Raw genomic sequence first — 27742 nt, 5'->3', positions numbered from 1 at the left:
GAAAATCAATCAGTTAATTGTAAGATCTTTAGGAAGAAATTCAAAGTGCGTAGTGAGGGAATGAAGTTTCATATTAAAGACTGAGAATTCCAGAAGCAGATTAGAAAAATAACAATCAAGCTAAGAAGCCAATAAAAACCAGACCCGGCTATTAACAACTTCAGCAGTTCTTAAAGAAGTGTGTATAGAGGAACTAAACAGTCCCAGGACTTATCCAGGAAGTCTATCTGGAGGGAACCTGAAAATACGAGATGACTCTCCTAGGAAAAACTGGGTTCTCCATCTCAGCCACTATCTTGACCTTTATATCTTTGAGTCACTTTTACATTTAATAATAATCAATTTAAAACTGGTTTTGATTCTTCATTTCTTTCCCTCAAAATCCTAACTGTGATGATTGGCAAGATAAAATATTTAAATATTGAAACAATCCTAGTCCAACACTTTAATCTACTCAGGCTCTGCACCCTACCAACCCCTAAAAATAAGGCGCCCAGTCCATACTCTATTACTACAGATGGGGACTCGTGACTTCTCAAGGTAAGGGAAGACATACAAGCAAACTGGGGAAAAGGAGAGTCCATTTCTGTGAGTTTCAGATTGTATCTGGTCAGCTATATAACTGTTGGCAAAGTACTAAACTTCAGTTTCCTCTCACATTAGCATAAGGGAATTCAGCCAGAGCAGTTCTTCCAAACTTTAATGGGAATATAAATCACTCTGATATGATGGGTCTGAAATTCTGCATTTCTAAGTTCTCTCAAGGGAAGATGGTGCTGTTGGTTCATAGACCACCTTCTGAGTAACAAATGACTGGATAATTCCTAGGAATTCTTTTACCTCAAAAATCCAACCACTTCTTAAATTTTGTGAAGACAAAACGAGCTAATTCTCCTTACACAAGAAAGCTGTTTATCACCCTAAACGAGTTTAGCCATTGCCAGTTCCCTGAACAAGAAGACTTTAAGATTGCTGATCACTAGGGTTTTGTTTGTCTTTTGAAGACTGCTTATCAGCTAAATTCTTTAACTTGATGGATCACAAAATTTAGTAGGCATGACTATCAAAAGACTTGTTAAAATAAGATCAACCATGTCTCTCCTTCATCTCCTGTGCCAGGTTTCTGATTCAACTTCTCTGGGATAGTGCATAAGACTTTAAACTGCAAACAACTTTTCAAGTGATGCTGATGTTGTTATTCAAGTAACCACACTTTGAGTTTTCTTCACAAAAATTCTTGGTTGCTATGTGTTTGTCCAACTGACCTTTAATGTTTCAAAGTGCTATTCATCTTATTCATATCTTTATGAAGAGCACTAGACTTGCAATCAAAAGTACTGAATCAAGTTCTGGTTTTGATTTTATCAGCTCTTTTAGCATAAGCAAATTTCATACTCATCAGGTGTCCTTTTCTTCTTCTGAAAGTGAGGCTAAGTATCCCTAATGATCCCATAGAGTTATTGAGGTCTGGAGTCAGACGGAATTAAGTTTTAAATTCCAAATTCGGTTATAAAGCTAATTCTTTATAATATTGAAACATTTTAACCCTGTTGCCTCTTTCCTCATCCATTAAATGGACTGATAACACCAACCATGCAGGTTGGTTCCAACAATAAAAATGGGTATTTTATTCATGCATCTGCCCAATAATACAGTTTCAATCAACTGCCATTATAAAAACTATTATTAAGATAATATATCTGAGGGCATCTTTTAAGCCATCAGTTCTAAAAAATAAATGTGGTTTTTTTTGACAACAGAATATAATCAAAGAGCAATTATAACTCCACTAATGCTACTGTTTCAAGTTAATGGAACTCAACGAGTCCAGTCTTTAGTCACATTTTACAATCCTATTGCCCAGATCACATTTCTTTATCTTTTTTGAAGGATATAATGAGAAATGCTAAATGTTTTCAAGAAATCAAAATGTTTTAATATATTTTTATTTTTAATTAACATATAGTAATTATACATATTTATAATGTGTAATGTGACATTTCATTACTTGTATCTGAAGTGTAATGATCAGATTAGGGTAATTAGCATATCTATCATCTCAGGCATGTATCATTACTTTATGTTGGGAAATTTCAAAATACCTTCTTTTTGCTATTTTGAAATATTTAGTTCTACCATAGTCAATATTAACAAGTTACTCCTTCTATCCATCTGCACCCCATAACTACTAACCATCCTCTACATAGTCTTCCCACCTTTCCTAGCTTCTGGTAACCACTATTGTACGCTCTACTTCTACGAGATCAACCTTTTTGGTTTCCACATATAAGTGAGAGCATACGGTATTTGTCTTTCTGTGCCTGATTTAGTTAACATAATGATCTCCAGTTCCATCCATGTTGCTACAAATGACAGAATTTCATTATTTATTATGGTCAAATAATATTCCATTGTGCATATATACCACACTTTCTTTATCCATTCATTCTCTAATAGACACTTTGGTTGATTCCATATCTTAGCTACTGTGACTAGTTCTACAAAAAAAATGTGAGTGTAGATATTTCTTCATAATATTAATTTCATTTCTTTTGGATTATAACTCATAGTATATGGCAACTCAGTTTCTACCTTTTTGAGAAAACTCCATACTATTTTTCATAATGGCTGTACTAATTTACATTCCCAAGAACAATGTATGAGTTCCTATTTCTCCTTATCCTCCCCAGAATTTGCTACTTTTTTGGCTTTTTAATTATAGCCATTCAAACATCAATACTGAAAATACAGAGAACAAAGTCAAGGAGGCAATCTCATTCACAATAGGCACAAAAGGAAAACACCTAGGATTAAATTTAAGCAAGGAAGTGAATAAGCTCTACAACAAAAATTACAAAACACTGGTGAAAGAAATCAAAGGGAACTAAAAAAAAAAAAATGGAAAGACACTCCACATTCACGGATTGGAAGAATTAATGTCATTTAAAAGTCTATACTACACAAAGAAATATACAGACTCAATGCAATTCCTATCAAAATACCAATGACATTTTTCATAGAAATAGAACACTCCACAAATTTGTACATAACTACAAAGGATCTTGAATAACCAAAGAAATACTAAGCAAAATGAGGAAAGCTAGAGACATCACAACATGACTTCAAAACTTACTGTAGAGCTATAGTAATCCAAACAGCACGGTATTTCATTTTACAAAACAGATGCATAGATCAATGGAAAATAATAAAGAATCCAGAAATTATCTGTGTGTTTACAGCCAACTGATTTTCACCAAAGACATCAAAAGTATACAATAGACAAAGCAAAAGTTCTTTAATACATAATGCTGAGAATGCTGTATATTCATATGCAGAAGAGTGAAACTGGATACCTACCTCTCACTATATACAAAAAAAATCAACTCAAAGTAGATCACAGACTTAAATCTAAGACTCAAAACTATTAAACTATGAGAAAAAAAAAAACCATAAGGAAACACTTCAGGACACTGGTGTGGGAAAATAATTTTTAGATATGACCCCAAAAGCTCAAGCAGCAAAAGCAAAAATTAACAAATGGGATTATATCCAATTAAAAAGCTTCTGCACAGCAAAGAAAACAATTAACAAGAGTAAAGAGACAACCTATAGAATGGGAGAAAATTTTGCCAATTGTTCATCTAATGTGGGATTAATATCCAGAATAAGTAAGGAACTCAAACAACTCAACAGCAAAGAAAACCAAATAATCCAATTTTAAAATGGGCAAATGACCTAAAATAGAATTCTTTATATGTGCAGAATTCTTGATTTATGAGTCAAATTCATGAAATCAAACATAATAATTAAAATCCTAATAAAACCTACATCAACTCTCTTTTAGTGAACTAATCCCTATATCATGTTCCTGCTATTTTTGGGGGGTACTCAGAAATCTTTGCTTAACATTTTTTAAAAAATGATTTTGCCAAGATTGCCACTAATGTTCAGTCACAACTTATTTCCATAGACTAGCTTCTCTCAAACTTTAAAATTCAGAATTTTATTTCCTCATCTTGAATGTTCTGGCAACTTTCTATTCCCAGCTTTTCCCCAAGAGCATTGCAATCAAAACTTCTGTATGAATTTCAGATTGTATTCCTTCTGGCCTGGAGAGTAACTCATTAGAGCTGCTTGGTGATCTCCCACCTTCATACTCACTATGGCTGTGCTTCTCCTTAACCACACTGACTCTCCTCTCTTCACTCCGAAATCGTGTTTCCTAGCAAAAAATTAAAGGTCATATTGAGGTTAAGCAGCTTTATTATTATTCTGTTATTTTTAGGCTGATACTGTCATCCCCTAATAGTGGAATAATTATTTTATTATTCTTCCTACCAAGCATATTATAGTATATATTAGAGTTTTTCTCCACAGTGCTTTTTCATAATGAAGCAGCATTTTTGTGTGTTCGACATTGGACGTGTTCCTATTCCTACCTACAACTCTCAGTATTCCTCATGGACCATACATAAGATGTAGTAGTCAGAGCCACTTGCAAATTTACCATCCAGCCACTTTTTTATTCCTTTCATCACAACCTACCTTCTATCCTCTTATAATCTTATCTAACAGGGTGTCAAGCCCTAAGGTTATATCTCTCTTCTCTCTGAGCAGGTACTGAAATTTGCTTTTCAGATCTTGAGGATATATATCTCGTCATTCTTGCCATGGTTTCGTAGACTCTAAGATGACAAACCATTTATTCTACAGGTAGTCTCACTAAGTAAAGCTCTTTTATCAGTTAAAATTACACCTAGACTAGCAGTTTCGATTTGTGAACAGTGAAATAGTTAAGAAAGAACGTGAAGCATTTGTCAGATCGTCTGCATCTGGACATGGATAAGCCCAATATAGTAGCAAGGATATTGTATTTGGCAAATATCTGTTGAATTAGTAAGTGAAGGAAGGAAGAAAGGTTTACGAGTTGTATGTTCCTCCTTAGTTTTTATCATCTATGTGAAAATGTAACAATACGAAGGGTGAATCTGAAGAAATTTAGAGCAGTACAATCTCAGTTTACCAGAAAGAAATTTCTTATGAACTAAGTTAAATCAAATGTATTTTCTTCAATAGGCATTCTTTTTAACTCAGACGAACCAGACACTGAGTCCTGACTCAGAGTTGTTGTCTAAGCATTTACTGGGAAGTCATCAGGTAGAGAAGATGCAGCTCTACTCCCCTTTCTTACCCCTCAATGGTCACCTGCACCAACTCATACTTCCATGACATCATGAAACACTGTCATCTTTTTACACTTTAGGATTAAGGGAAGAATCTTATTTTTCTTGTATCTTTTCTGGAGCACTGTTACAATTTTCAGAACGGCACTTGGAAGTGTCTATAAAGAATAAGAAAGATGTAAATTGAGAGTAACGGAAGGCAAAGTGGTTGTGGCTAGGATGCTGGATTCAAGGGTTCAGCAGTGGATTACTTCTTAGGAAAGTTAGAGGTAATGAGGACACATGAGTAGCTGAATTAATGATGAGGCAAAAGACACTAGAATCAATTAAATGAAGAAAAACAGAATCTGGCTTTCCAGCATGTCCACACAGCTCCAGGGTGCCAAGATCATGTCAGAACTGGAGTGGAGGAGAGTAAATCACGCTCCAAAGTCTGATTTGAATGAAGAGGCATAGCCAGAAAATTTGTAGGTGCCATCAGTTAGAAGGTATTAGAGACTGCTCAGAGAGAAAGCATGAAGCGTCAAAGAAGGTTTTTTGCGGTTATATTTTTTTCTCAAAGGTAAAAGTGTGATAACCTGGAAGCAATTCTAGAGAATGAAGAGCACACAGACTTTTTCTTTCAACACAAGACTGAGTTCAGCCTCTGCTAGAAAGGAACTATAGTCCTCTAGGGAAAGCAGGTTGTACCAATGGACAAATAGCCAAGAGGTGGTACCAAGGATAGAAGGACTATAAAGCAGGGTGGGATTACCTGATCCCAGGGTTTCCAAAGAATGAGTTAAACAAACTCTATGCTTGGGAAGATTCAGGCCTCTCTGAAGAGAATCAACTGTGGATTAATTGGGATCCTAAGGGCAAACATTTGAGTTGATTAGTGTGTTAAAAGTCACCATATTCTGGAAGTAGCAACCGTCTCTGTTAGAATAAGCAAAACAAAAACAAAAAACCTCTCTCAAAGGAGTCTAGAAAGGAACACAGATTCCACAGAGAGCATGTTACCCAAGATTATGCCACCAGTAAATTACACATCAAAGGCTGGGAGCCTGTCTTCTGCTCTTCCTCCTGCACCACATTGTGTCTTTCTCAGAGTGCCCCTTCTTTCAACCATCCTTGACATTTCCTCATACAGAAAAGTCACTGGTTTTCATCCATCCCTCTCTTTCCCTTTTTTCCCTTCTACTATCCACTCCAAAGACAAAATTAGGCTGCTGAACACAGTACTTCTGCCCTGGTACCTTATTTCTTCTACTTCTCATCACATTTCAGGAAAGAGAGGTCAAAATAATTATGAAAATATATACCTACTTATAAGTTGATCCATTCATCTTAGAGATGCTATATGCAATGGTAATTTCAGAAAAGTCTGGAGTTGAAAGAAAACAAGGTGGTTAAAAATGCAACTGACACTGATTTTTTTCCTAATTTCCCCCACTATTTTTGTTTGTTTTATAAACTATGGAAGAAAAAAGAAAGATCTGCATAAATACATATAGGTGGAGAAAAGGCACCCTTGAAAGAAGAGCTCTCTGAGCCCAGGCTTGAGAGGTCTCCCAAGACTCCCTCTCAAGCCTGTTTTTGCTCTCTAATGGGGGGTCCCCAGGCAGTCTGTCCCTCTGTGTTACAAAGGAAAAAGCAAGTCTGGGGGTGGAGAACAGGTTCCTTTTAAAGACTACCCCTCAATATAAAGGTCATATGTAAGAGTAATTTTGATCAAAATAAAGAATAGGTAGTTATATATCCTGCCCCACCCAAAAAGCAATGATGTCAAGAAGTGTATTTCTGAGCCACCAACCACCAAAAATTCAAATCCCATAACGTAAGCAGGATTAGTTTCATCTGAAATTGAGAATCACAATTATATTTCCTTCTGTGTATATTTTTTAAATATTAGCACCTTTTAAAAGGCATTTAAGATTTTCTTTTGGTCTTTAAATAAAATGAATAGAAGTTGGAGAACAAATTATCTGAACTGACATACACATACAAAAACAAAGTAACTATACACAGAAAGCATAATTTATCCCTTCATAAAAGCTAGAAATCATGGCCACTTAACTCCCAAGCAAAAAATCTGTATAAAAATAGTAAGGAAAATTACAATATATGGGGTTTACTACCATAGATGTTCAAAAGCAATTTTCAATTTTTCATAACTTCATTTTAATACATATATTTCCTCAAATTACCCAGGAGAGCTGTCTATACTGCTTGCTAGGCACATTCAAAGTTTAAATGCAAAGTTCACACATTCTGAGTCAAGTTTAGGGGAAAGTGAGAGGGTGGAGCTTTCGAAATTGCTTTCGTAGCAAAAGAAAAGCATGCATTTTTAAAAAACAACTCTTGACCACATCTTTCTTCACCTGCCTGCCTACAGTGTTCCACTGAAATTGAGTTTGGACCACTTATAGCAGCCTAAACATGATTCAAGGCAAAGGGAAGACAATGTTTTATCAGAAGCTCAAAGAAATTGAGGCCATTCTATACTGTGAGCTTAAAGAATCCAGTCAATCTTTTGGCACTCCTATTTTTTGCTAAGGGTTGATTTGTCATTAAACGGAGGGGAAAACTGCTTGTTTTATTTTACTTCCTTATTCTGCTACCCCTCCTTTCCCTGTTTCTCTTTCTCTAGCTCTTGCCTACATCTCAGTTAGAAAAGGATTTTTCTTCTAGAATCCATAGTATCACACACAATAGAAAAGTAACCAAGAGAGAATCCCAATCACCCAGCAGGCCAGAATTTACATACATACATGCTCACATGCACATATATACAAGACTCTAAAATAGTCATAATGATTAAGACAGAAAAATGATTCCAGCATTTTTCTTATACTCAAAACTTAAATGAAGAATCCAAGTGATACAGTCTTTGCTAAACGGGATTCTGCTTACTTTGCTGAGGAAATGTCCAATACTGAAGGGAATAGTTGGTCTGAGAGCCACACAAGGTGATTAGGCAAGTTTGGGAAAGAATTGCCCAGCACTCCAGCTGCTATAGATGGCAACTGTCAGCACCTCCCACAAATGGGCATTCCCTAGTCCCAGAAGTCATTAGATGGACTGACCAAGTGATGAATGTTTTTGCTATGATTTAAACTATGTATTTAAAAGTTAACAATGAAATTGAAAAAGAAAAAAGAATGCGGAAGATAGAGTTTAAAAAGTTATTTATGAATATTGGGTTATAAGAGTATGGATATTCTTTCTCACTTTTCACAGCCTCCATTTCAAAGGTATTTCATAAAGCTATGAAGGAAGAAATGGTAATGCCATGTTTTTGCTTTCTAGAAGCTAAAATTCTGTGGGAGGAGGAAGGTAAACTCCAGTTTATATCGGTAACATTTATTTTAGACTTTGGGCCTCTTATATGGTATAGCTCACTTACCTTTTGAGATTTAGATGACTGTTAGGAGCATTAAATATTAAAATGAGCATTTTAAATGCATATGAGACAGAGACAAGCAACCCTTTATGTTTTATGTAGGATGTGTATAATACATTCAGATTATCTATTATAAAATCCACACATACTGTTTGGTTGTAAAAATATGCACTACAGACATATTTTTGGGATGATCACTCACTGGGAATCTCATTCTCCTTTCCTTGGGTGTGAGTGGAGGAGAGATGGAGAACAAGCTTTCCCACCCCTCATGGGAGAAAACCTCTGTGCTCTTGAAGGAGGACAGACTCTGCTTTGACCAAACCCAGGATCAGCTTGAACCCAGTTCTGCATGCAAAACCTTTTTTTATTTTCTCTGTTGAGTAACACATTCTGGGATGGAGCTGGGACAGGACAAAGTTGAAGTATTTTCATTCACAAAGACAGAGCAAAGATTTTCTCTTTCCATTAACAAATGAAGACAAAAGAAGTATGCTGATCACAGACAGAAGAATGGAGAGAATTTATAGCACCCAACACTGATCCATAGGAGTGAATCAATGAACATATTTAAGAATACACATCTACAATCATATTTACAAAAATGAAGCAAGACAGGTTCACCATTTGGCAGATAAGGCAGAACAGGTCCAAATCCTACATGTGCCTGAAATGTCTGAAAGAAACCCATGGCCCAACTCTTGCTAAGTTTCCAAAATACAATTGAACAAATCTGCCTGTGTAAGCGGAAATTTATTAGCAATAAATGATTGTCACATCATGAGTCCACTGCTCTTGCCAAGATCTTTTATTTTGGATTTAGTAACTTAAATATTACTCGAATCAAAGAGCAGCTATAATTATATCAATCAAAACGTAGCCTATATCTGATCTTCATAGGGAGGGAGGTCATCTAGCTGGATAACACAGGCTGGAAGTGAATGGTAGGGATTGGTTGGGACTGCAGCCAACTGGACAGTAGCAAAGAGGCAAGAATTACTCAGCTCATGCCATCAGCTGTCTCACAGAAAAAAGTCTAGCAGTGCTGGAATTTTTTTTCTATAACTTTCCAAGTTACAGGAAAAGCTAGAAATTTACACTTATATGTGAAGTTTTCTGATTTCAAATAATAGGTGAACCAAGTGAAATCTGTCTGACCTAACAAAAAGAAGGGGTGACCTTGTCTTAACAACAGACTGTGTCTGAGAAACAAGGTATGTGAAGGAATTTTGGAGCAAGGGGTTACATGCTGAGGTTAGAGCTATGGAAAGACAACCTAGGAAGTGACAATGGGTTTGACACAGGTGTCAGTGAGATGTTATTGAGTTTGAATATTAAAAACTGCAGATGTGCATTTGTTTCTCCTAGACTTGTATGGATAAGAATATTTTTTTATTGATTAGATGGAGTGATAAGCTTTGATAACTTCAGATTTTTAAAGTGAGATCAAACGAAAGAAACAACTCTATGCCAGAAAATGAAAAGATCCATTTTGGTCTATGGGTCTTTTGAGAAATAGCTGTGCAAACACTGTGTCTATCTGTCATAAAAGTGTTGTGTAATTAACATATGCAAAACACTACCACCATCCTGCTGGAAGCTAACTTCCCTCCCTAGAAATCCAGCCTCTATTTATTTACAACAAAATAAAGTGGACCCTTCTGGAAAGAAACACGGCTCCGTGGCGGCCCGAACACTGTCGCAGTGATGCTTTAAATCTTTTATATCTCCCATACCTCCGGGGGCTGGTGCTGAATGGTATTGAGCCAGGGCCCATAAATAATTTATGCTAAGTAGCAATTTAGTTGTTTGGCTTGAGGTAAAGAAATCCAAGAAATTCATAAATAAAGTTCCCATTTTTGCTTGTGTTCCAAAGTTAATTTATGTTACTCTGCAATTAACTAACATAAAGGTGAAAAAATATGACAAGCCTAAGGTACAAACTCACACTCATAAATCTACTCTATCTTAACTAGTGGTGGTTTAGTGATAGTCACCTAGTTCCCTCTGCCTTGTGCTACTGAACAGAAACTTTCCTTAATCTGATTCCCTGCTACCTTGTCGATCTGTAAATGTATTTCAATTGTTTTGAACAGGCCTCTGGGCATGAGGAGTAAAAAAGAGAGGTAGCGTCTAGGACAGCTACGAATGGAGTTTCTGCTACATCTGAAACATCTGATTTCTTTATAAAAATATCTGAATCAAATATGACAAATCCACATAGGTATTCACCCTAAGGAGAGAATTAGAGAACCTGAGAACCAACCGGCAGCAGCAGGGTGCAGTGGACGGCACAAAGAGCAGACAGCTTTGCAACTCAGAGCTTCCAGAAGAGAAAAAGAGCAAGAAGCAGTTGTGCAGACCTGCATGGCATGGCTTTCAAACAGACACAGAGACTAGGAAGCCCTAGATTCCCACAGGAAACCACTTGGCCTCCAGCAAGTGGCTCTGCTTTCAGCCAACAATGCAAAACCCCTTATTTTCAGGTTCTCACTGGTAACCCCAGCCTCCAATTTTCTCCTGTTAGTTGTTCTCCAAAGTCTACATCACACAGTTGATATCTGAGATGGTGTTTCTCTGTGACATGTGACCTATTCAACCCTGAAGATCTTCCAAGTCTTATTCATGTAGCAAGACTAGAGAAAGCTTCATAGTTAGGTTCTGTTTAATTATTCATTTTTTCAAATATATTTATTAAATGCCTACTTGGTGCCAGGATGATAAGCAGCAGACAAACTGGTTCCTAAGGTGAGTAGGTAAGTCCTGTACTTAAACCACCCATTCCTAGGGTGTGATAGATGGTGTAAGAAGCTATGCGTGAGCTGTCAGGGGAGCAGCAAAGAGCAGCACATCCACCAGCCTGAGAGAAGACCCAGAGGAGGAGAAACCTGGCTCATCTTTGCAGGAGAAGAGTTAACTAAAGGAAAGGAGAGGTGTGTTGAAAAGCTCAGAGGTGGAGGGGAGCATGACTTGCTAAAGCACTGCAGGAACCTAATGTGACTGATTATACTTGGGTACATCCAGTGAAGGTGGTGATGTGGGACTGGGAGCACTTGCTGCTTAGGCTTCATGTCCAAGGTGATTGGAGCCATAGAAGGGTTTTAAACAAAAGGATGGCATAATCAGATTTGTGGGAGTGAAAGATCATCCTACCCACAAAATGAATGGATTGGATATAAGCAAATTATCACCCGTGTTCAAGGCTAGAATGCTTTACCACCTGGTAACAAAGCCTTCTTCCCTTTGAACAATGAGAGCTGTACAAATGGTGATATTTTTCCCTTTGGGATCCTCCCCACCAGTCTAGAGCCAAATTGGTTGTGCCACAGAATTTTTTAGTTAGAGTATCTTCAATTTTGGCTCTTCTCCTTCATTTGTACTTCTTGGATCTAATTTTTTGACATTATACTGTATCTGTGTTTTAATTTACTTACTGATCTGTATCTGTACTTTAATTGTAAGGCTCCTCAAATTTAATAGAAGGCAAATAAGTCATTTTTAAATTAATACATACAAAAATATTAGTAAAATGAAAGGACTAACCAAGTGAGTAAAAATGATAATGGGGAAAAGAGACAAGTGGGAACTTAGAAGTCAGCAAAATTTGGAAGACAGAAGTAGACAGAAGCACAAGAAAATATGAGGCCTTATAGCTAAAGAGGGAAATGTCTATGAGAAATAAGAAAATTGTTTCCCATTTAACCCAGGATTTAAATCTGAGGATTTAAAGATGTCAGGAAGAATGAGGATAAGAGGAAAGAATGAGATTAAATAAAGAAGATGTAGCTGGATGCCTTGACTTGAGCCTGTAATTCTATTACCTGGGAGACTGAAATCAGGAGGATCACTGTTTGAGGCCAGCACAGGCAAATAGTTCACAAAACCCCATCTCCAAAATAATCAGAGCAAAATGGACTGAAGGTGTGGCTCCTGGATGTGTATTATCTGGAGAAACTGCATCTGAGATGGTCTGAGTGAGAAACACCAGGTACAGTGTGGAAGGCAGGGGCAAACCCCATATTAAAAAGGAGTAGCCTAGATGTGGTGGCATACACTTGTAATCTCAGCTAGTCAGGAGGTGGAACTCAATCAGGAGGGTCATGGTTCCAGACCAGCCTGGGTAAAAGTTAATGAAACCTAATTTCAACAAACAGCTGAGCATGGTGATTGTTGCCTATAATTCAGCTATGCAGGAGGTACAGGTCAAAGAATTGCAGTCCAAGACTTAGGCAAAAATCACTATACCCTATCTGAAAAATAACTAAAGAAAAAAGGGCTGGGAGTATAGCTCAAGTGGTAGAGTGCTTGCCTAAAGTGCAAGGCTCTGAATTCAGTCCCTAGCACTGCCAAAAAAAAAAACTTTTTAAAGAGTATACAAAGATATGCATTGCCAAAGGTAAAGGCTCCACACATCTTTCCTTCTGTTATTCTCTCATTAAAACAATTTTTTCTGAAAAACAAAGACCCTAAGGAAAAAAGTCTACAGATACTCATATTTAAACACAATAAAAACAAACAAAATATTTACAAACTAGTTACCTAACATAAAAAAAAAAACCACATTCAGAGTGTGTTATCTGCCTGTATAAGCCTTGCTTTTTGAAAAGTCACAGGTTGCCAAAAATTTGAGAACATCTCCAAAATGAAATAAAGGTTTCAAAACACACAAGCAGAAAAGACGGACTCAGAAGAAACTGAGATAATGCAGGAACAAGAAAGAACACAAAAGTACCGTAAAGCTTACACTCAGAATAGGTAAATAAAAAAGAATAAATATTCATTTATAAAATAAAATATATGTTATTAATATAAAGAATATCAGATAATTTGAAAGTAATCTTTAAAATTAAATTTGTGGAGGAAGAGAGTCAACATTCAGCTGAAGACAAAGTTGAGAATATCCTGCAAAGAATTTAAAAAACATACACATACACAAACAAAAATGAAGAGGGAAAAAAAATCAGACAATCAATTTAAGAAGTACAACATTGGGAAGTAATGAGGAGTTCCAGAAAGGATGAAATAGAAGAAAAACACAAGAAGTTTTCCCAAACACAAGGCTGTGAGGATCAAGGTTAAAGAGACCCACTTTGCCCAACTCTTGAATCACAAAAGACCCACACCAGAACATGTGGTCACATTACTACAAAACAATGAGAATGAAAGGAAGATCCTAAAATCTTCAGGTTATTTACAAAGGATTCAAAAACCCTCGGTAAAATACTTGCTAACAGAATTCAACAACACATTAAAAAGATCATATACCTCATCTGACTTCCATCTGACTTTTAGCATCACCACTGAAGTTTGGAAGACATTAGAACACAACCCACAAAATTCTGAATGAAGTTACTTCTGTTCTATAATGTCATGCCTTGTTCTCATTCATATGTGGAGGCTAAAAAGGTTGATTTCAAGAACATAGAATAGTGATTATTAGTAGTTAGGAAAGGTAGTGGGAAAGGAAGATAGCATGATAAAAGTTACCAAAATAGATAGGAAGCATAAATTCTAATATTCTACAGCACAGTAAGTAGGGTGATTAGAACAACAATCTAATGTGCATTTTAGGTAGAAATAGATGAGAGTATCTCCAAGTCTGCAAACATGAAGAAATGAGAAAGAAATGGAAATAGTAATTATCCTAATTTGATCATTACACATTGTACATATAGTGAATTATACTATACCCACAAAATTTGTACAATTATTTTTGTCAATTAAAAAGAAAAAACAAATAAGATTTTATACCAAGTTAAAACTCTTGTGCAAATATGAGGGCAAAATAAAGGCAATTTTAAGTATGCTCTCAAAAATGTTACTCTTTTTCAGGAAAGGGCCAGAGTAAGTACTACACAAAAGTTAAGAATATCTTCATTAAAAGGAGATAGGCGATCCAAGAAAGACAGATGTGATGCAGAAGAACAGCAAAGGAAAATTTCAATGAGCAAACAGTTCAGTATGGAGAAAAAAGTCAGATGACAGAAGAATAGAGTCCTCTAATCATAAAATAAATAAATGAACAGAAAGGAAAGAAATATAAATAATAGATAATATATTTGAACATCTTAGAAGAATTATTGTCAGGCATTTGATTGACCTATTAAAACACTGAAGAAAATAGTGATAGCTGCATATAAAATTAAACCAACTTTAAAACAAAAAGCAATTATAACCTCCCAGAGTAACAACAAAAGGTCATGTAAAAGGAAAAAATCATGCAGACATATTGACCCAAACATAAACATCCATGTAGTAATTATACTGAAAATACCATGATTTTATTTGACAAATATTGCAATATAGCTACATTAAAGGAAGGTAGAAGAAAACATTTTTGTAGTGGGAGAGACAAGGTGAAAGAAGATAAAGTCTCTATTGCAAAATTGAGGACTAGATGATATCTAAAATGAAAAAAGTAGTACAAGTTTAAACACACATAACCAATATCAGAAGAGACACCTGTAAGGCTTCAAGGTTTTGGCTCTCTGAAGTAAAACAATGAAAAAAGAAGATCAGGGAAGGGCACTGCATTTTTTAAAAAATGTAAAATGGCATGAAGATGGCAGAAACAAGTATTTACATTACTACACATAATGTTTACAGCTGTTAATATGTAGGCTTAATATTCAGGGTAATTGGGGAGAGGACGAATAAGTAGAGAACTTTAAAGTTTTTTTTCAATTATATTTTAAATGATGCTCATTACAAAGTGATTAAACAATACAGAAATATGCAACAAAGAAAATAAAAACCAATTCCAAATTCCACTATCCAAAGCTTAGTTCCATTGCATTAGGGGAAAATAATTTCAGACCTTGCTGTATATCTATAAGCAGAAAAGGATGAAAATAATAACTACATGGTACATAGATAAGTAAATGGATAGAGAGAGATGATAGATGATAGATAGATAGATAGATAGATAGATAGATAGATAGATAGATAGACAGATAGATAGAAAGATGTTAGATATAGATGATTGGTTGAGCTTGATCTCATTTTTATTAAATTGAGATTATATGAATACCACTTTTCATTGAAAATGCATTAAATTTAATTTTATTATAATATAAAAGGAGAAATTGAAATGAAACTAAATTGTTGATTTTCAAATAAGTGATTCCTCCCTATAAGATTTAGAGTTATCTAAGCTTGAGAGGATGGGGTGGGAGATGGGAGAAGCAGAAAGAGTTGGAGTCATGGCTGTTTTAATGTATATTTCCATGTTGGATATTATCTGTGCACTCTTACTTAGAAACATGAGAATATCTTTTTCCCCACAGTTTTTAATAATCTTTATACTACTAGTTTTACATTATTCTGATTAATATTCACATTTTCTCAGTTTAGTCTTCTATATTTAAATGGATTCAGGCAACATCAGTTCTTTTTTATCACATTTTCTCAATACCCAAATTTTTAATTTTAATTTATCTCTTCATTAGCTAGAATTCATTGTCAAGCATTTTTTCAAGGAGAACTCAAAAATGCCATGTTCCATGAATTCTTTCATGTTTGACCATGTCTGCTTGTTGCCTTTTTGTCTTTTGATCTCTTAGCTTTTTTCTTTCTTTCCTTCCAAACTCTGTAGAAACAGCTCCATTATATCTGCCATTGAGGTTACTGTGAAGAAATCTGAGACGTGGCTGGTTTTTAAGTCATAGTAAGTAACCTTCCTTACCTACCTATAGGTTTAAAGAATTTTTTTTAATCCTTGAAATTCACTGTCATAACAATGATATGTATTCATGCTGGACATTCCACACCAAGATTCCAGGAATATTGTACATGCTTTCAATCTACATTTGATATAGCATTTCTTTTTTTTTCCAATCTAAATGTTCATTTTTTTCTTTACCAAAGAGAAGTTACTATATATTTTTAATTAATTCATTCAATAAATACTTACTAAACATCCATGTGTTAGGCACTAGACTATTGGATATGTAGTTGAACAAAACACACTGAAAAAAAAAGGAAAGAAACACAGATATGAAAACCTGTGTAGGTTTTTGGAGGGGGGTGGGCGATTAAGAAATAAATGAGAAATGTAATGAAGAAGTAAATTACATAGTAACATAATAAGACAGATATTGAAAAATGCTGTGTGGGGAAAAATTAACCCAGAAAACCAGAACAGTGAAAGTTTGGAGACTGAGGTATGGAAAAATAAAAAGATCAAATTTCCATTTTAAGCAAGTCAGTATGGAAGACCTTATTTGGAAGGTGATATTCCAGAAATGAAGGAGTGAAGGAATGAGCCATGAAAATCTCTAGGGTATGAATCTTAGGACCAGGGGAACAGACACTGAAAGGCTACGAGGTTCACATTTGGTGTGTTTGAGAAATGGTAAAAGTAGAAGTCCAGTGTGCTGAATTCAAAGAATGGAGTCAAAAAGCTGTGTTTACTGAAATGAGGGAGGTGATATGACCAGATATTCAAGGTCTCACCATAAGCCATCAAAAGGCCTTAATGCTAACCTTCATGGTTTTAGCCAAAGGTACTGTGTGACTAAAGTTTTAAAAGAACTAGCTTGGCAATTTTATTGAGAGTAGAGTGAAGATGGACAACGGTACAAAAGAAAGAATAATTAGAAGACTGTTGCCAATCCATGGAAGCAACTTTATTAAATGAGCAGATAAATAAACTGCTGCATCCAAGTAATGAAATAATATTCAGCACTAAAAATATGAGCTATCAAGCTACAGAAAGACATTGAGCAAATTTAATCGCATTTTACTAAGTGAAAGAAGTCAGTCTGAAAAGATTATATACTATGTGACTTTCTGAAAAACCGAAAGTCTTGGTGTTGTATATTCTTTGAGTGGGCACATGTCATTTAATATTTTTCCAAACCCAAAGAATACATAACACCAAGAGTGAACCCTAATGTATCACTCAATATATTTTGGGTGACAATGATATGTCAATTTTGGTTTATCAATTTTTACAAATGTACTGGTCTAACAGGAAATATTGTTAATGGAGACAGCTATTCTTGTCTGGGAACAGGATATATATAGGAAATCTCTGTATTTCTACTCAATTTTACCTTTTTGAAAAAAATACTAGTAATAGCAACAATAATTTTTTGAAAGACAGATGAAAAAAGAGACTTCATGTGAAGCTTTTTGTGTTGGAAAGTGTCCAGTGAGATAATTTAGATAACTTGAGTCAGCTCTACACCAAAATCTCAAGGAGAACATAAAGATAAATTTAATGATTTAAAGTACAGAGTGATTCATTAGAGACAGAGAACATCATTGAAAGAGAAGTTTTCTTTTTCTTCCATTTCATTATTAGTGGGAATCTTCCTATATGATTTTATTATCTCTAATCAACTGTCAGCTAACATTTCTCCAGACTAAAGTTATTTTCAGTTCACTCAAAATTTTTAGGCAAATGCTATTGAAATTAAAGGAATTTTCTTATAGCCAGTTTAACCATTATGCACAGAATTTCCTTTATATTTAGCATTATTGGATTAAATATTTCTAATCTGGTTTGTTTGTAAAACAGTTTGGCATGGGGATTCCCTATTGTTTCCTTTCCAAGATCATAGTTACCCTTTTTTATCTTGTGTTCATCAAGAGATCCCATGCCATAAAGCTGGCTTCCTCCCTACCTTCCTAGGCCAGCCAAATGAAACCATAGTTCATAGAGAGAATAGGAGAAGCCTTCCAAATTCTCATCCTCGGTAGAACCAACCTAGAATTCACCCTTCCTAGGGAAGGGAGCAACCATGCAGATAGAAATATTAGAGGGTCCAGGTTGAAGGATTCCCTCTCACTAAATGTATACCTATTTTGCCTAAAATGTTGTGTACTTTACCCTTTCAGACCAAACATGAAGATCCACTCCCCTTGTCTTCTACTTCTACCCTAAAAACTCAATGCTGCTGTTTATTGATGCTTAAATTTTATTTGATAGGGTGTGAGTGGGAAAAAAATATATACTGCCACCAGAAGAAGAAAAAAGACAAATTAAGTGCCTACTTGGAATAAAAATACTTGGTAGCAGATTTCACTCTTGTTAAATAATTTTAACCAGAAAGTATAAATTAACCAGGGCAATTAAAGTGGGAGTTGGAATAATCACTAGAAAAAAGAAAGGACTGGAAAAGCTGAAGCCAATAAGATGAACTGCACCATTTTCCTTGAGGGGAACATAATTGTCTTGCACTTTGTTGGGACAAGTAAGAGAAGTGGGTAAGGTAGAAGTAAGGTAAGGTAGACCTAAAGATGTAGATGCTTAGGGTTTCTTCCAAATCTAGCTTTAAAACATCACCGAATTCAGTCCTTTAGTAATAATAATATGAAGGAAGAAGAGAAGAAAAAGAAAAGGAAGAGGAGGAGGAACGTGAAGCAGCAGCAACTTCTATTTGGAATCACCTTCCACACGTTTTGAAGAAGAAAGCCAATTTGGCTCATAATAGACCTAACATGTTCATCCTATATTCCACATTCCTCATCTTTCAGTAGGGTAAGTAAAGCGACAGTTCTGATTTTGACCAGCTGTTCATTATTTACTGTAACATTTCCTGAGGCATCACTCAAGAGACGCATACACTTCTGCATCACATAAGCCACTGCTTATGGAGAGCTATACCCTTTTTTTTTAAGCTGTGTACTTTTTGTGCTAAGAAAACAGATATTAGCATTATCAAAATTGAATGTAAGTGTAGTGGGGATAGAAAACAAAAGCAACCAGGTATCATAGCCATGATTCAAAATTTAACTGTAACATAGGGTTCATGAACTGCGAGTTCTTGTCTTACTTTTGATCTTAGCTCACTGGGTGATTTTGCCAGAGTATATTTCCAACTGCATTCAATATCTTAGAAACAATCATCCTGACCCATAAAACAGAGATTAAAATGGGAAAACATCTCCATGGCACACTCATACTCGATGAACTATTGAGTACAAAAACTTATTTAAGTGTAATTATTACATTTAATTGACAAGTACTAAGTGCCATTCAGTGTTCAGTATATCTTTCATAGATTAAAAAAAATAAGCCAAAACTGTAAACTCTTTTTGGTGGATTGATTATGCAACCTAATGCCAGTTTCAAATCACTTAATTAAATGTAGACTTTTTCGTAAGCACTGAACAGGTAATTTGGTATCCTGCACTAGCCAATCCATCACCTTAAATGTAAATTCCTGTACGATATCTTAAACACATTTGACCCACTCTTTGCAAGCTTCCTAATATACAGTGAGATGACATCTGCTCTCTACTGTGGTCATTACCTAAAAGCTTTTGTTAAGTATGGTGCTCTCCCAGGTCCTCTACAAAGTGAAGTAATATCCAATTTCCTAGCCTTTAAAGGTCTTCAGACCAAGACCAGGAATGTGAAAGCAGACAAATATAAAAGAGATCCAGGTAGCTGAATAAGCTTTAAAGCATTGCGTGAATTAAGTGGATGGATAAAAGTATAATGTTTTACATAAGCAAAGGAGAAGTGGAAGAGAGGCACTCTCTGTGTATTTTGACCATGGAGGGATGTCAGATGAACAGAATGAGCCAACGAATCAAAAATAACCAGATTTCGCATTTCATCACTTCAGTTGGGTTCCATGTTACACAACACAGTAGAAACTGACAAGTGGACTGAAGGTACCAAAATATTTTCTATTTTTTAAAGAGTAAATAGAGTAAGATTTTTGGTTTTTGCCTCAATTAATCAATGAGCCCTTGTAAACTTTCAAAATTATGTTGAACAGTTCATTTAAACTAGCTCACAGTAAAGAAAGCCATTAAAATACTGCAGAGAAGTAAGAGGTACTGAATTATACTAAGCAGCCCGTTTGAAAGGGACTTATTTAATGAAGCTTGTTGTAAATTGTCCATCTCTTGTAAGAATGTGTGCACTTCTCAGAGTCCTCCTGTGACCGGGTTTTGTTTTTGTGAACTTAGTGAATAGGATTTAAACTTCTTAGCTTTTTTTTCCTTTTCAAAAACTACAAACGCAATCAGTTTGAGTAGAATCCATTCAATTGGCCTCTGCTTTTCTGAATGCAAGAAAGAAGCTACTTTTCCTCCCCTTCGTTTCATTCCAGCTGAGCACAGAGCAGCAAACATCTCATGCTGAAATCAGTGCCTTTTAAAAACTTCAAGGGGCTTGAAAGCTCCGAACCTGCTCAGAGGTGAAGTGGCTCCAAGAGATCAACTCAGAAGCACCCTATTTGCACTTCCCTCTGCTGTAAAGGATCTCAGTCCTTTATCCACAGGCCTCATTACGAAAGTTCTCGTTATGAACACCAGACCAGGGCAGGTCTCCTCTTTGGTACTGCAGCATTGCTCTCCATTTCACTCACTGAAAAGAATCCTGGCCACTGGCTGAAGTCTACTGTGAGATCAAGAGAAACCTAGTTCTCTACAGTTGAGGGAGAGAGTTAATTGCTTTCCTCTCCCCAAATGCCCCTCACAATCTCGTCTGCGTTCATGTGAGCACTGACTTCTTCCACCTCTCTCCAAGGGTTATAAATAACTTGCTGAAAAAGGAAGGGTCCTACCTCAGTAGAACTGTCCAGCTGAGTTCAGACAGTGTGAGAAGAAAGATCTTCCAGATACCTATTTAAACATATTTAAAGTAAAAATCACAGATTCTCTAATGTCCTTCTGAAGGAAGCCCAACACTTCAATTTTAGCTTCTTTCCTTCTCAATAAATAGTGTTGCTCAAACCAGTAGCTTTCAAAAGATAAAAGTAAAGTAAAAATTTCCATCTATCATGTTGAAAGGCACTTTGCAATTAATGGTCGGTGGGTAAAATGTGAGCTAACTGATTAATTTCTGATGAGATTCACCTGCTGGTTCACTTTCTTATTCTTCAATAAATAAATCCTGGTACACAATATTTTGTTCTTTTCTTCTTCAGTCACTATAGCAGTGATGGATCATTCCAGATCTTCAGGTGAGGATATGGTCTGAGGATTCCTAGAGAAAAATGTTTGCTTTTTGAAGGTTCACTTAAATGATTTTTTTTGGGGGGGTGTCCAAATTACTATGAGTTGCTCTGCTTATTACCTTAAGAAGCCACATTAATTCTTGTGGCTGACTGAAATCTAGCACCCATAGTTTCCTAACAAGGCAATTGTTTTTCCTCAAATACTCAAATCCCACCATAGCCACTAGTCCTGGGTGTGGTTTGAATAGATAGAATCTTCCACCTGGATTTCTGGTCCAGCTGAGCTCTGACAATGATGCTATCCCCAGTGGCCTCTGCAGGCACATATTAACATTGTTTTGATAGCTTTAGAAATTTGCAGTCCCAAATCAATTGATTTTTCACTGTTATAGCTCCAGACAGCATAAACTGAACCAACTCGATGAGAGTCAAAGCTAATTTTACTGAAATTCTAAAGAAGAGCTCCTTACAAGATACATTTATGCCACACCTAAGAACAGCAATAAAGACTACTGAAGGTTTCAAATACAAGGTTTTTCTCTAAACAATTTGCTCAACATGAAAACTTACACATTTTAAGATTAATATTAAATGTTTTATTTCAGATGCCTAAGACAATGAGTTGACTTTACTTTTGGAGGAGAAAAGAAGACACTGTTGGAGGTCAGGGATTAAGCAACAACACAGAATGCACTGTCATCAGGCTTCCAGAATTATTTTCATTTGAGTGAATATTCTGTCTCTACTATGAAGTAGTTTATCTTTCACTTCATCTCATATTTAATATTTTAAATGGTAAGTTTTTCATTAAAAGTGGATTTCTGCATTTAAGGGAAGGAAAATACAGTTGATATGTTGTGTAAATTGAGATCATGTAAATAGAAAAAGTCCTTAGGAAATCAGGTTTGCTCACAGTAAGGGGCATTTCAGAGGAGTAGAACAGTCATGGGTTGGATTTCTACTGATCCTTTTCCCTTTTTCTAATGAAGTCTGTTGAACGTAATTTACAACACTGGCAATGGCTATGAAAAGGAAATATCCTGGATTTATCTTATACTTATAAAGTGGAAAACTAGTCACTGTGATAGAGTAAGGAGATACTTAATATTGATAGGCCAGAGCCAAACAACAGGGATATCTCCACTCCCTTTGGTAGCTAATGATGTAGTACAAGATCTAATTCAAGTTCTTACAATATCCAAATGCCTGTCAAATTGAATCTCAAGCTGCATTCTTGTAACTAACGCATTTCTCAGATGACACTCTATGACAAATGGCCTCGAGTTTACTAAGACATTTAAGAAGATACTTTCTTCATTTATTGCCCCCAACACTCAATCCTCTTCATCTCCAGCTAAGAGGCCTTGAGTTTCTGTGTTAAGAAAAATATGCAACACTTCTCTCTTCATCTCTCTCTTTTGGCATGCAGTCAACTCTGACTTACCACCTGGCATCACACAAGCTTGGGTCTGGAGCACCCAGGACTTCCTCATATATCTGGTACTTGCGTTTAAAGAGCCCCTATTGTGTGAATTAGGCAATTGGAATGAGTGCTAGAGATCATTTTTTTTTCTGGGCTCCTGCAATGAACTTTCCTGATGTATTTCTAGAAGGAAGAATTTGGTGTGGGAACAGCAGTCTTTAAAAATTCATCTTTATTACTGACACATTGCTTCAACCACTATTCATTAAGCCCCTACTTAGTTTTTAGACATTGTGCTAAGCACTGGATGGGTCATCTGAAATTATTAGACAAGATTCTCCCCTCCCATACTTTACAATCTAATAGAGGAAATAGATATCAAACAAATTTAGCCTATAATTTCAAAACATGAGAAAAAAAGAATAAAATATTATATGAAAAAAGAATGTTCCAAGAAAGAGACTGAGGTGGGGGGTGGTGAAAACTTGATCTAGACTGAAAAGTTAAGGGAGACCCTGATGGAGGCAATGTCTAATTTAGTTACCAATAATACTATTCAGGAAGCCTATGAAAGAGATTTCTGTCCCATCCCAGACTGGTGTTATTTCCTTAAACCACAGCCTCATTAGTACACCATAACTCTTGTTATAGAAAGTCCTTCATACAGAGATAAAATGTGCCTCTGATGACATCAACAAACAGAGTCAATTTCTGTCCTCAGATAGCGTAATCCTTGTTCCATACAGCAGTTTACCTGTTTATATCCTTCACATTTTTTTTTCTTTAAGACTTAAGTCTGTTCAGTGTAGGTTTTCCTGAAATATCTAGAGCCATCTGAGAGAACCTCATCGAGTATATAGCTCCTGAGGGAAGGCACTAGATAAGCATAGAGGAATGGGTCTCAAACATGCTCCACAAAGAACAAGAATTCAAATATTCATTAGTTGATATGGATGATGTCCTGTGACACAGTTAATACATGGCTCTATTCAACAATAGCAGAGTTAATGCAGTTACCTGGCAGCAAAGCATTTCCAAAAAGGCCGGCCTTTTTTCTCATTGACTACTGATGACTGCAGCCCAGGGGGAAGTGGTACATTCATAAACATCAATCAGGGCAGGAAGGCGCCTTCCAGTCTCTTTTAAAGAAGATAATGCATGTGAAAGCTCTTCGTCAACTGTAAAGCAGTATACAAATGTAAAGAATTTTTACTTCTGTTTTAAAAGGGAGTTGGAATAAAATTACTGTTGTTTGTTTTAAAGTTTATCGTGCAACCTACTCAAATCCTAACAAGAGGACTTTGCTTCTGTTTCCATTTTCTCTGCATAGATTTTGACAAAGCTATTTTTAAAGAGTGGGATTCAAGCTTGTTATTTTCCTATGTAGGCTAAACTTCTGTTTCCAAATGTTTTCAAGCAACTTTCTTTGGTATTTCTTCAATACACATGTTATTTGAAAATGACAAAGATTATAAGATATGTGGACTGTGAGATGTAATTCATCCTGAATTAAAATAAATGCCTATTTCTGTTAAAGACAAACATTTGTTATCTGTAAACTAGCTGCTATTTGCTAGAAATTGTTAGGACTTGGGTGTATATTATCTCAAATAATCCTTACAGCTAATCCCATCCCAGTTTACAGAGGAGGAAACATTGAAAAACTATCCTGAGGTTACAAAGCCAATACTTGGAAGATTTCAGAATTCAAATTCAATTGTCTCATCCCAAATGTCTTCCTTCTGTATCACTAAGGAAGTTATATTTGAAATGTATGGATGAAAGCTAGACCTTCACTCCCATAATGATTTTCATATACAGTACGCCCACAAAAGAATGGATTTAAATATGTACTTTGATGATGTCTTTTTAGTTAATAAAATGCCATATGCTATTATCTAAGCAGTTACCTACTTAAATATGTCATATCTTTTACTATAGAAACTTAGAACCTTAGAAAGTTTCTTTGGAAACTTTCCAAATTTTGCCATTGGAAATCTTAGCAGTTATATTTTTCCCTTTTAAATAAGATGTAAAAATCTGAAACTTGTGTGAAAAACACACTTGTCAAAAGAATTAAAGATTATCTACCTAAAGGAAATTAAGCAAACGCTTTGAAACCTTTGAAGATGTATCCATAGTACTATTGCCTGTAAAACTGTGAGGTTGGACTACCACTTGCAGGAAGAGGGAGTACACATAATTTTCTGCATTCTTCCTGCCAAACACAATTTTAAAACTCTGGAAATTATATGTTAAATAAACATAGGAAGACTCTGAAATGTGGAAAGGATAAGACAGACTCACTAATGGCCTTGAGACCAAAGAACAACATGGCATTATTTCACTGGGTATTCATAAAATATTAGCCTTAAAAAATGCAGTTTCATCCAGTCAACAAACATTGAGTAGCAGCTAGGTGCCTGTTAGTGGATAAGGATGAGTGATGACACAGCCCCTGGTTTCTCGGAGTTAAATACCCAGCGGTGAACCACAGACACAGATCCCATTCTAATGACCTCATCTTAACTGATTACACATGGAATGCCCCCTTCCCAAAGCAGGTCACATTCTGAGGTACTGGGGATTGGACTGCAGTGTCCAATTGATGGGGACACAATTTAACTTATAAGGGACCTGTACTTCTCTGACTTGTGCACAGCACTGTTCACAGCAGAAGCAAGCATCTTTAGCAACATGGCACCTAAGCTATATGGGACAATTGGTTTGCAGCAGACATTATGTTCAAAAATTATCATTTATTCTTTCATTTAGTCTACAATACAATCCAAAAAGTTCATTTTTTTACCCAGTTTTTGCAGATAAGGAAGAAGATGTGATCCATCCAGCAAAGCAGTAAAGCAATAATTCTAACCAAGATCTGACTTCAGAGAATGTTGTCTGTGTGCCTCTATCAGGAGTCTGTACTACCTGCCACATGGATCAGAGAGGTGCAAGTCTGTAGCCATGGTTTGGGGGTTCAGAGGACAGTAAAGGGGTCAGGGTTGGATTTAAACAGGAGGCACAATTTGAGCTACATCCTGAAGAGTGAGTAGAACTTCTGTTGGATAAACAGGTCAGGACCTCTGGACCTAAATTGTCAGTATGGACTGTCAATCTCTTTTTTTTTCTTTATTGTTGTGCTGGATGGGGATACACTTGTGGCATTTACACACCAACCTCTTTCATGAAGGAAATGGTAATGACCTAAGAAGAAAGGGGAATCTCTCAAAATCAGAGTCTGTTTGAAGTCAAATTGTGTCCTCAGCAAAATTTGCACACTGAAATCCAATGCCAGAGTACCTCAGAATGTGACCTTGTCTGAAAAATTGGTCATTATGGGTATAACCAGTTCAGATGGGATCATTAGGATGGATTTGATCCAATATGACTATATCTTTACAAACAGGAAATTTGGACAAACAGACATGTGCACAGAGTGAAGTTAGAAACCAACATGGTGATTGTACAAGACAATACCAAAGATTGCCAGAAAACACCAGAAGCTAGGAACGAAGCCAGAAACAGATCCTCCCTCACAGTCCTCAGAAGAACCAACCCTGCTGACACCTTGATCTTAGACTTCCATTCTCTAGACTTGTGAGACAATGAATTTCCGTTGTGTAAGCCACCTACATTGTGATACTGGTAAGACAGACCTAGCAAACTAATACAAGGCCCAAGCATATGGACTGTGGAAAATAAGGATCCAGAGAAATGCCCTGCTGGACTAATTAGTAATAGCTGGAGAAAGCCAGTTTCTGAATTTTCATTATTTCTCAAGTCATTTGATAAGATTATTCAGAATAAAATTATATGACTTATAATTAAATTATATAAAGGAAATATAATCAATATTCAACACTTATCACTACCTGGTAATTTTACATTTTCCTCTGATCTGTACAATGGAAATGCCATATAATGCTGCTATGTCTCTTCCCAACTCCACAATCAAGGACATCACGTTGGTAGCTTGAAATCAACCCTGGAGAGATAATTCACACCATGAAAATTGACAAATGCTACAAATTTGGGCTTTGATGCCCCTGGAGATCTGGTTGTTAAACATTTACCAACCCACCCCTGGCCCCGAGACCAATGGAACATCTAACTCAGCATATGCTTCTCTTCACTGACCACAGAAATGTCTGCCTAGAGCCTTCCAACCTGTGTTCTTCTGATTCCTCTCTTTTCTCTCTGACTCAAGCACTATTGGATGACTTTGACTTCTGTTTTCAACTTCCCCAGCAAGGCCAGTTTTGTTCTGGATAAGCTCCATCGCTTGCCTCTTGGCAATTCAATGTGAGTGAGTGAGTGAATGAATGAATGATTTAGTAATTATTTTGAAATCATGCAACTGTTTAACTCCCACAACATGTAGTCGGTAGGAAAGACACTACTTAGGACTCATGGTAACAAATTTGCTCCAAGGTTCTGAACATAACTCCTCTTGATCCTATCTTCTAGTTAAAGGAGGCTCTTAATTCCCCCTTTGCTAACTTCTTAGGATAGTGTGAAGTTTAACCTTCGTGAAGTCAGTTTGAAAATAAGTGTTGTTATACATATGGTGGAATATTATTATTATAGTAATCTTCAAATCCTTGAAGACATCTGTGCATATTCACAAGAAACCAGATATATGGTTGTGATAACTTGCATTAGAAATTAGTATAAAAATAGAAAGTACTATAATATAAAATATTTATGTGTACTTATTCATTTGTAAGTGACTTTAAAATGATCTTATTGCATCTTGTATGCATATAATTATTAAATAATAAAGATATAAGCTAACTGAAAAAAATAATTGTATAGTTCTAGCAGCATT

The 27742-nt window shown here is 35.9% G+C and overlaps 1 long non-coding RNA gene across 2 annotated transcripts in view; it reads right to left on the bottom strand.

Moving 5' to 3' along the window:
* Positions 1-27742, bottom strand: part of LOC141420755 (uncharacterized) — a 109807-nt gene that overhangs the window by 39169 nt on the left and 42896 nt on the right. Inside the window, exons 5-6 of one of the 2 annotated variants that reach the window (XR_012445324.1) lie at positions 26787-26899; positions 23929-24089 (exon numbers count right to left, since the gene is read on the bottom strand). This is a non-coding gene — a long non-coding RNA (uncharacterized lncRNA). The remainder of the gene's footprint in view (positions 1-23928; positions 24090-26786; positions 26900-27742) is intronic. The other variant, XR_012445325.1, reaches the window with a different exon arrangement.

Source organism: Castor canadensis, chromosome 1 (genome assembly GCF_047511655.1).
Source record: "Castor canadensis chromosome 1, mCasCan1.hap1v2, whole genome shotgun sequence".
Taxonomy (NCBI): Eukaryota; Metazoa; Chordata; class Mammalia; order Rodentia; family Castoridae; genus Castor; species Castor canadensis.
The sequence above is the reverse complement of the archived record's forward strand: the minus strand, read 5'-3'. Positions and strand labels throughout refer to the sequence as shown.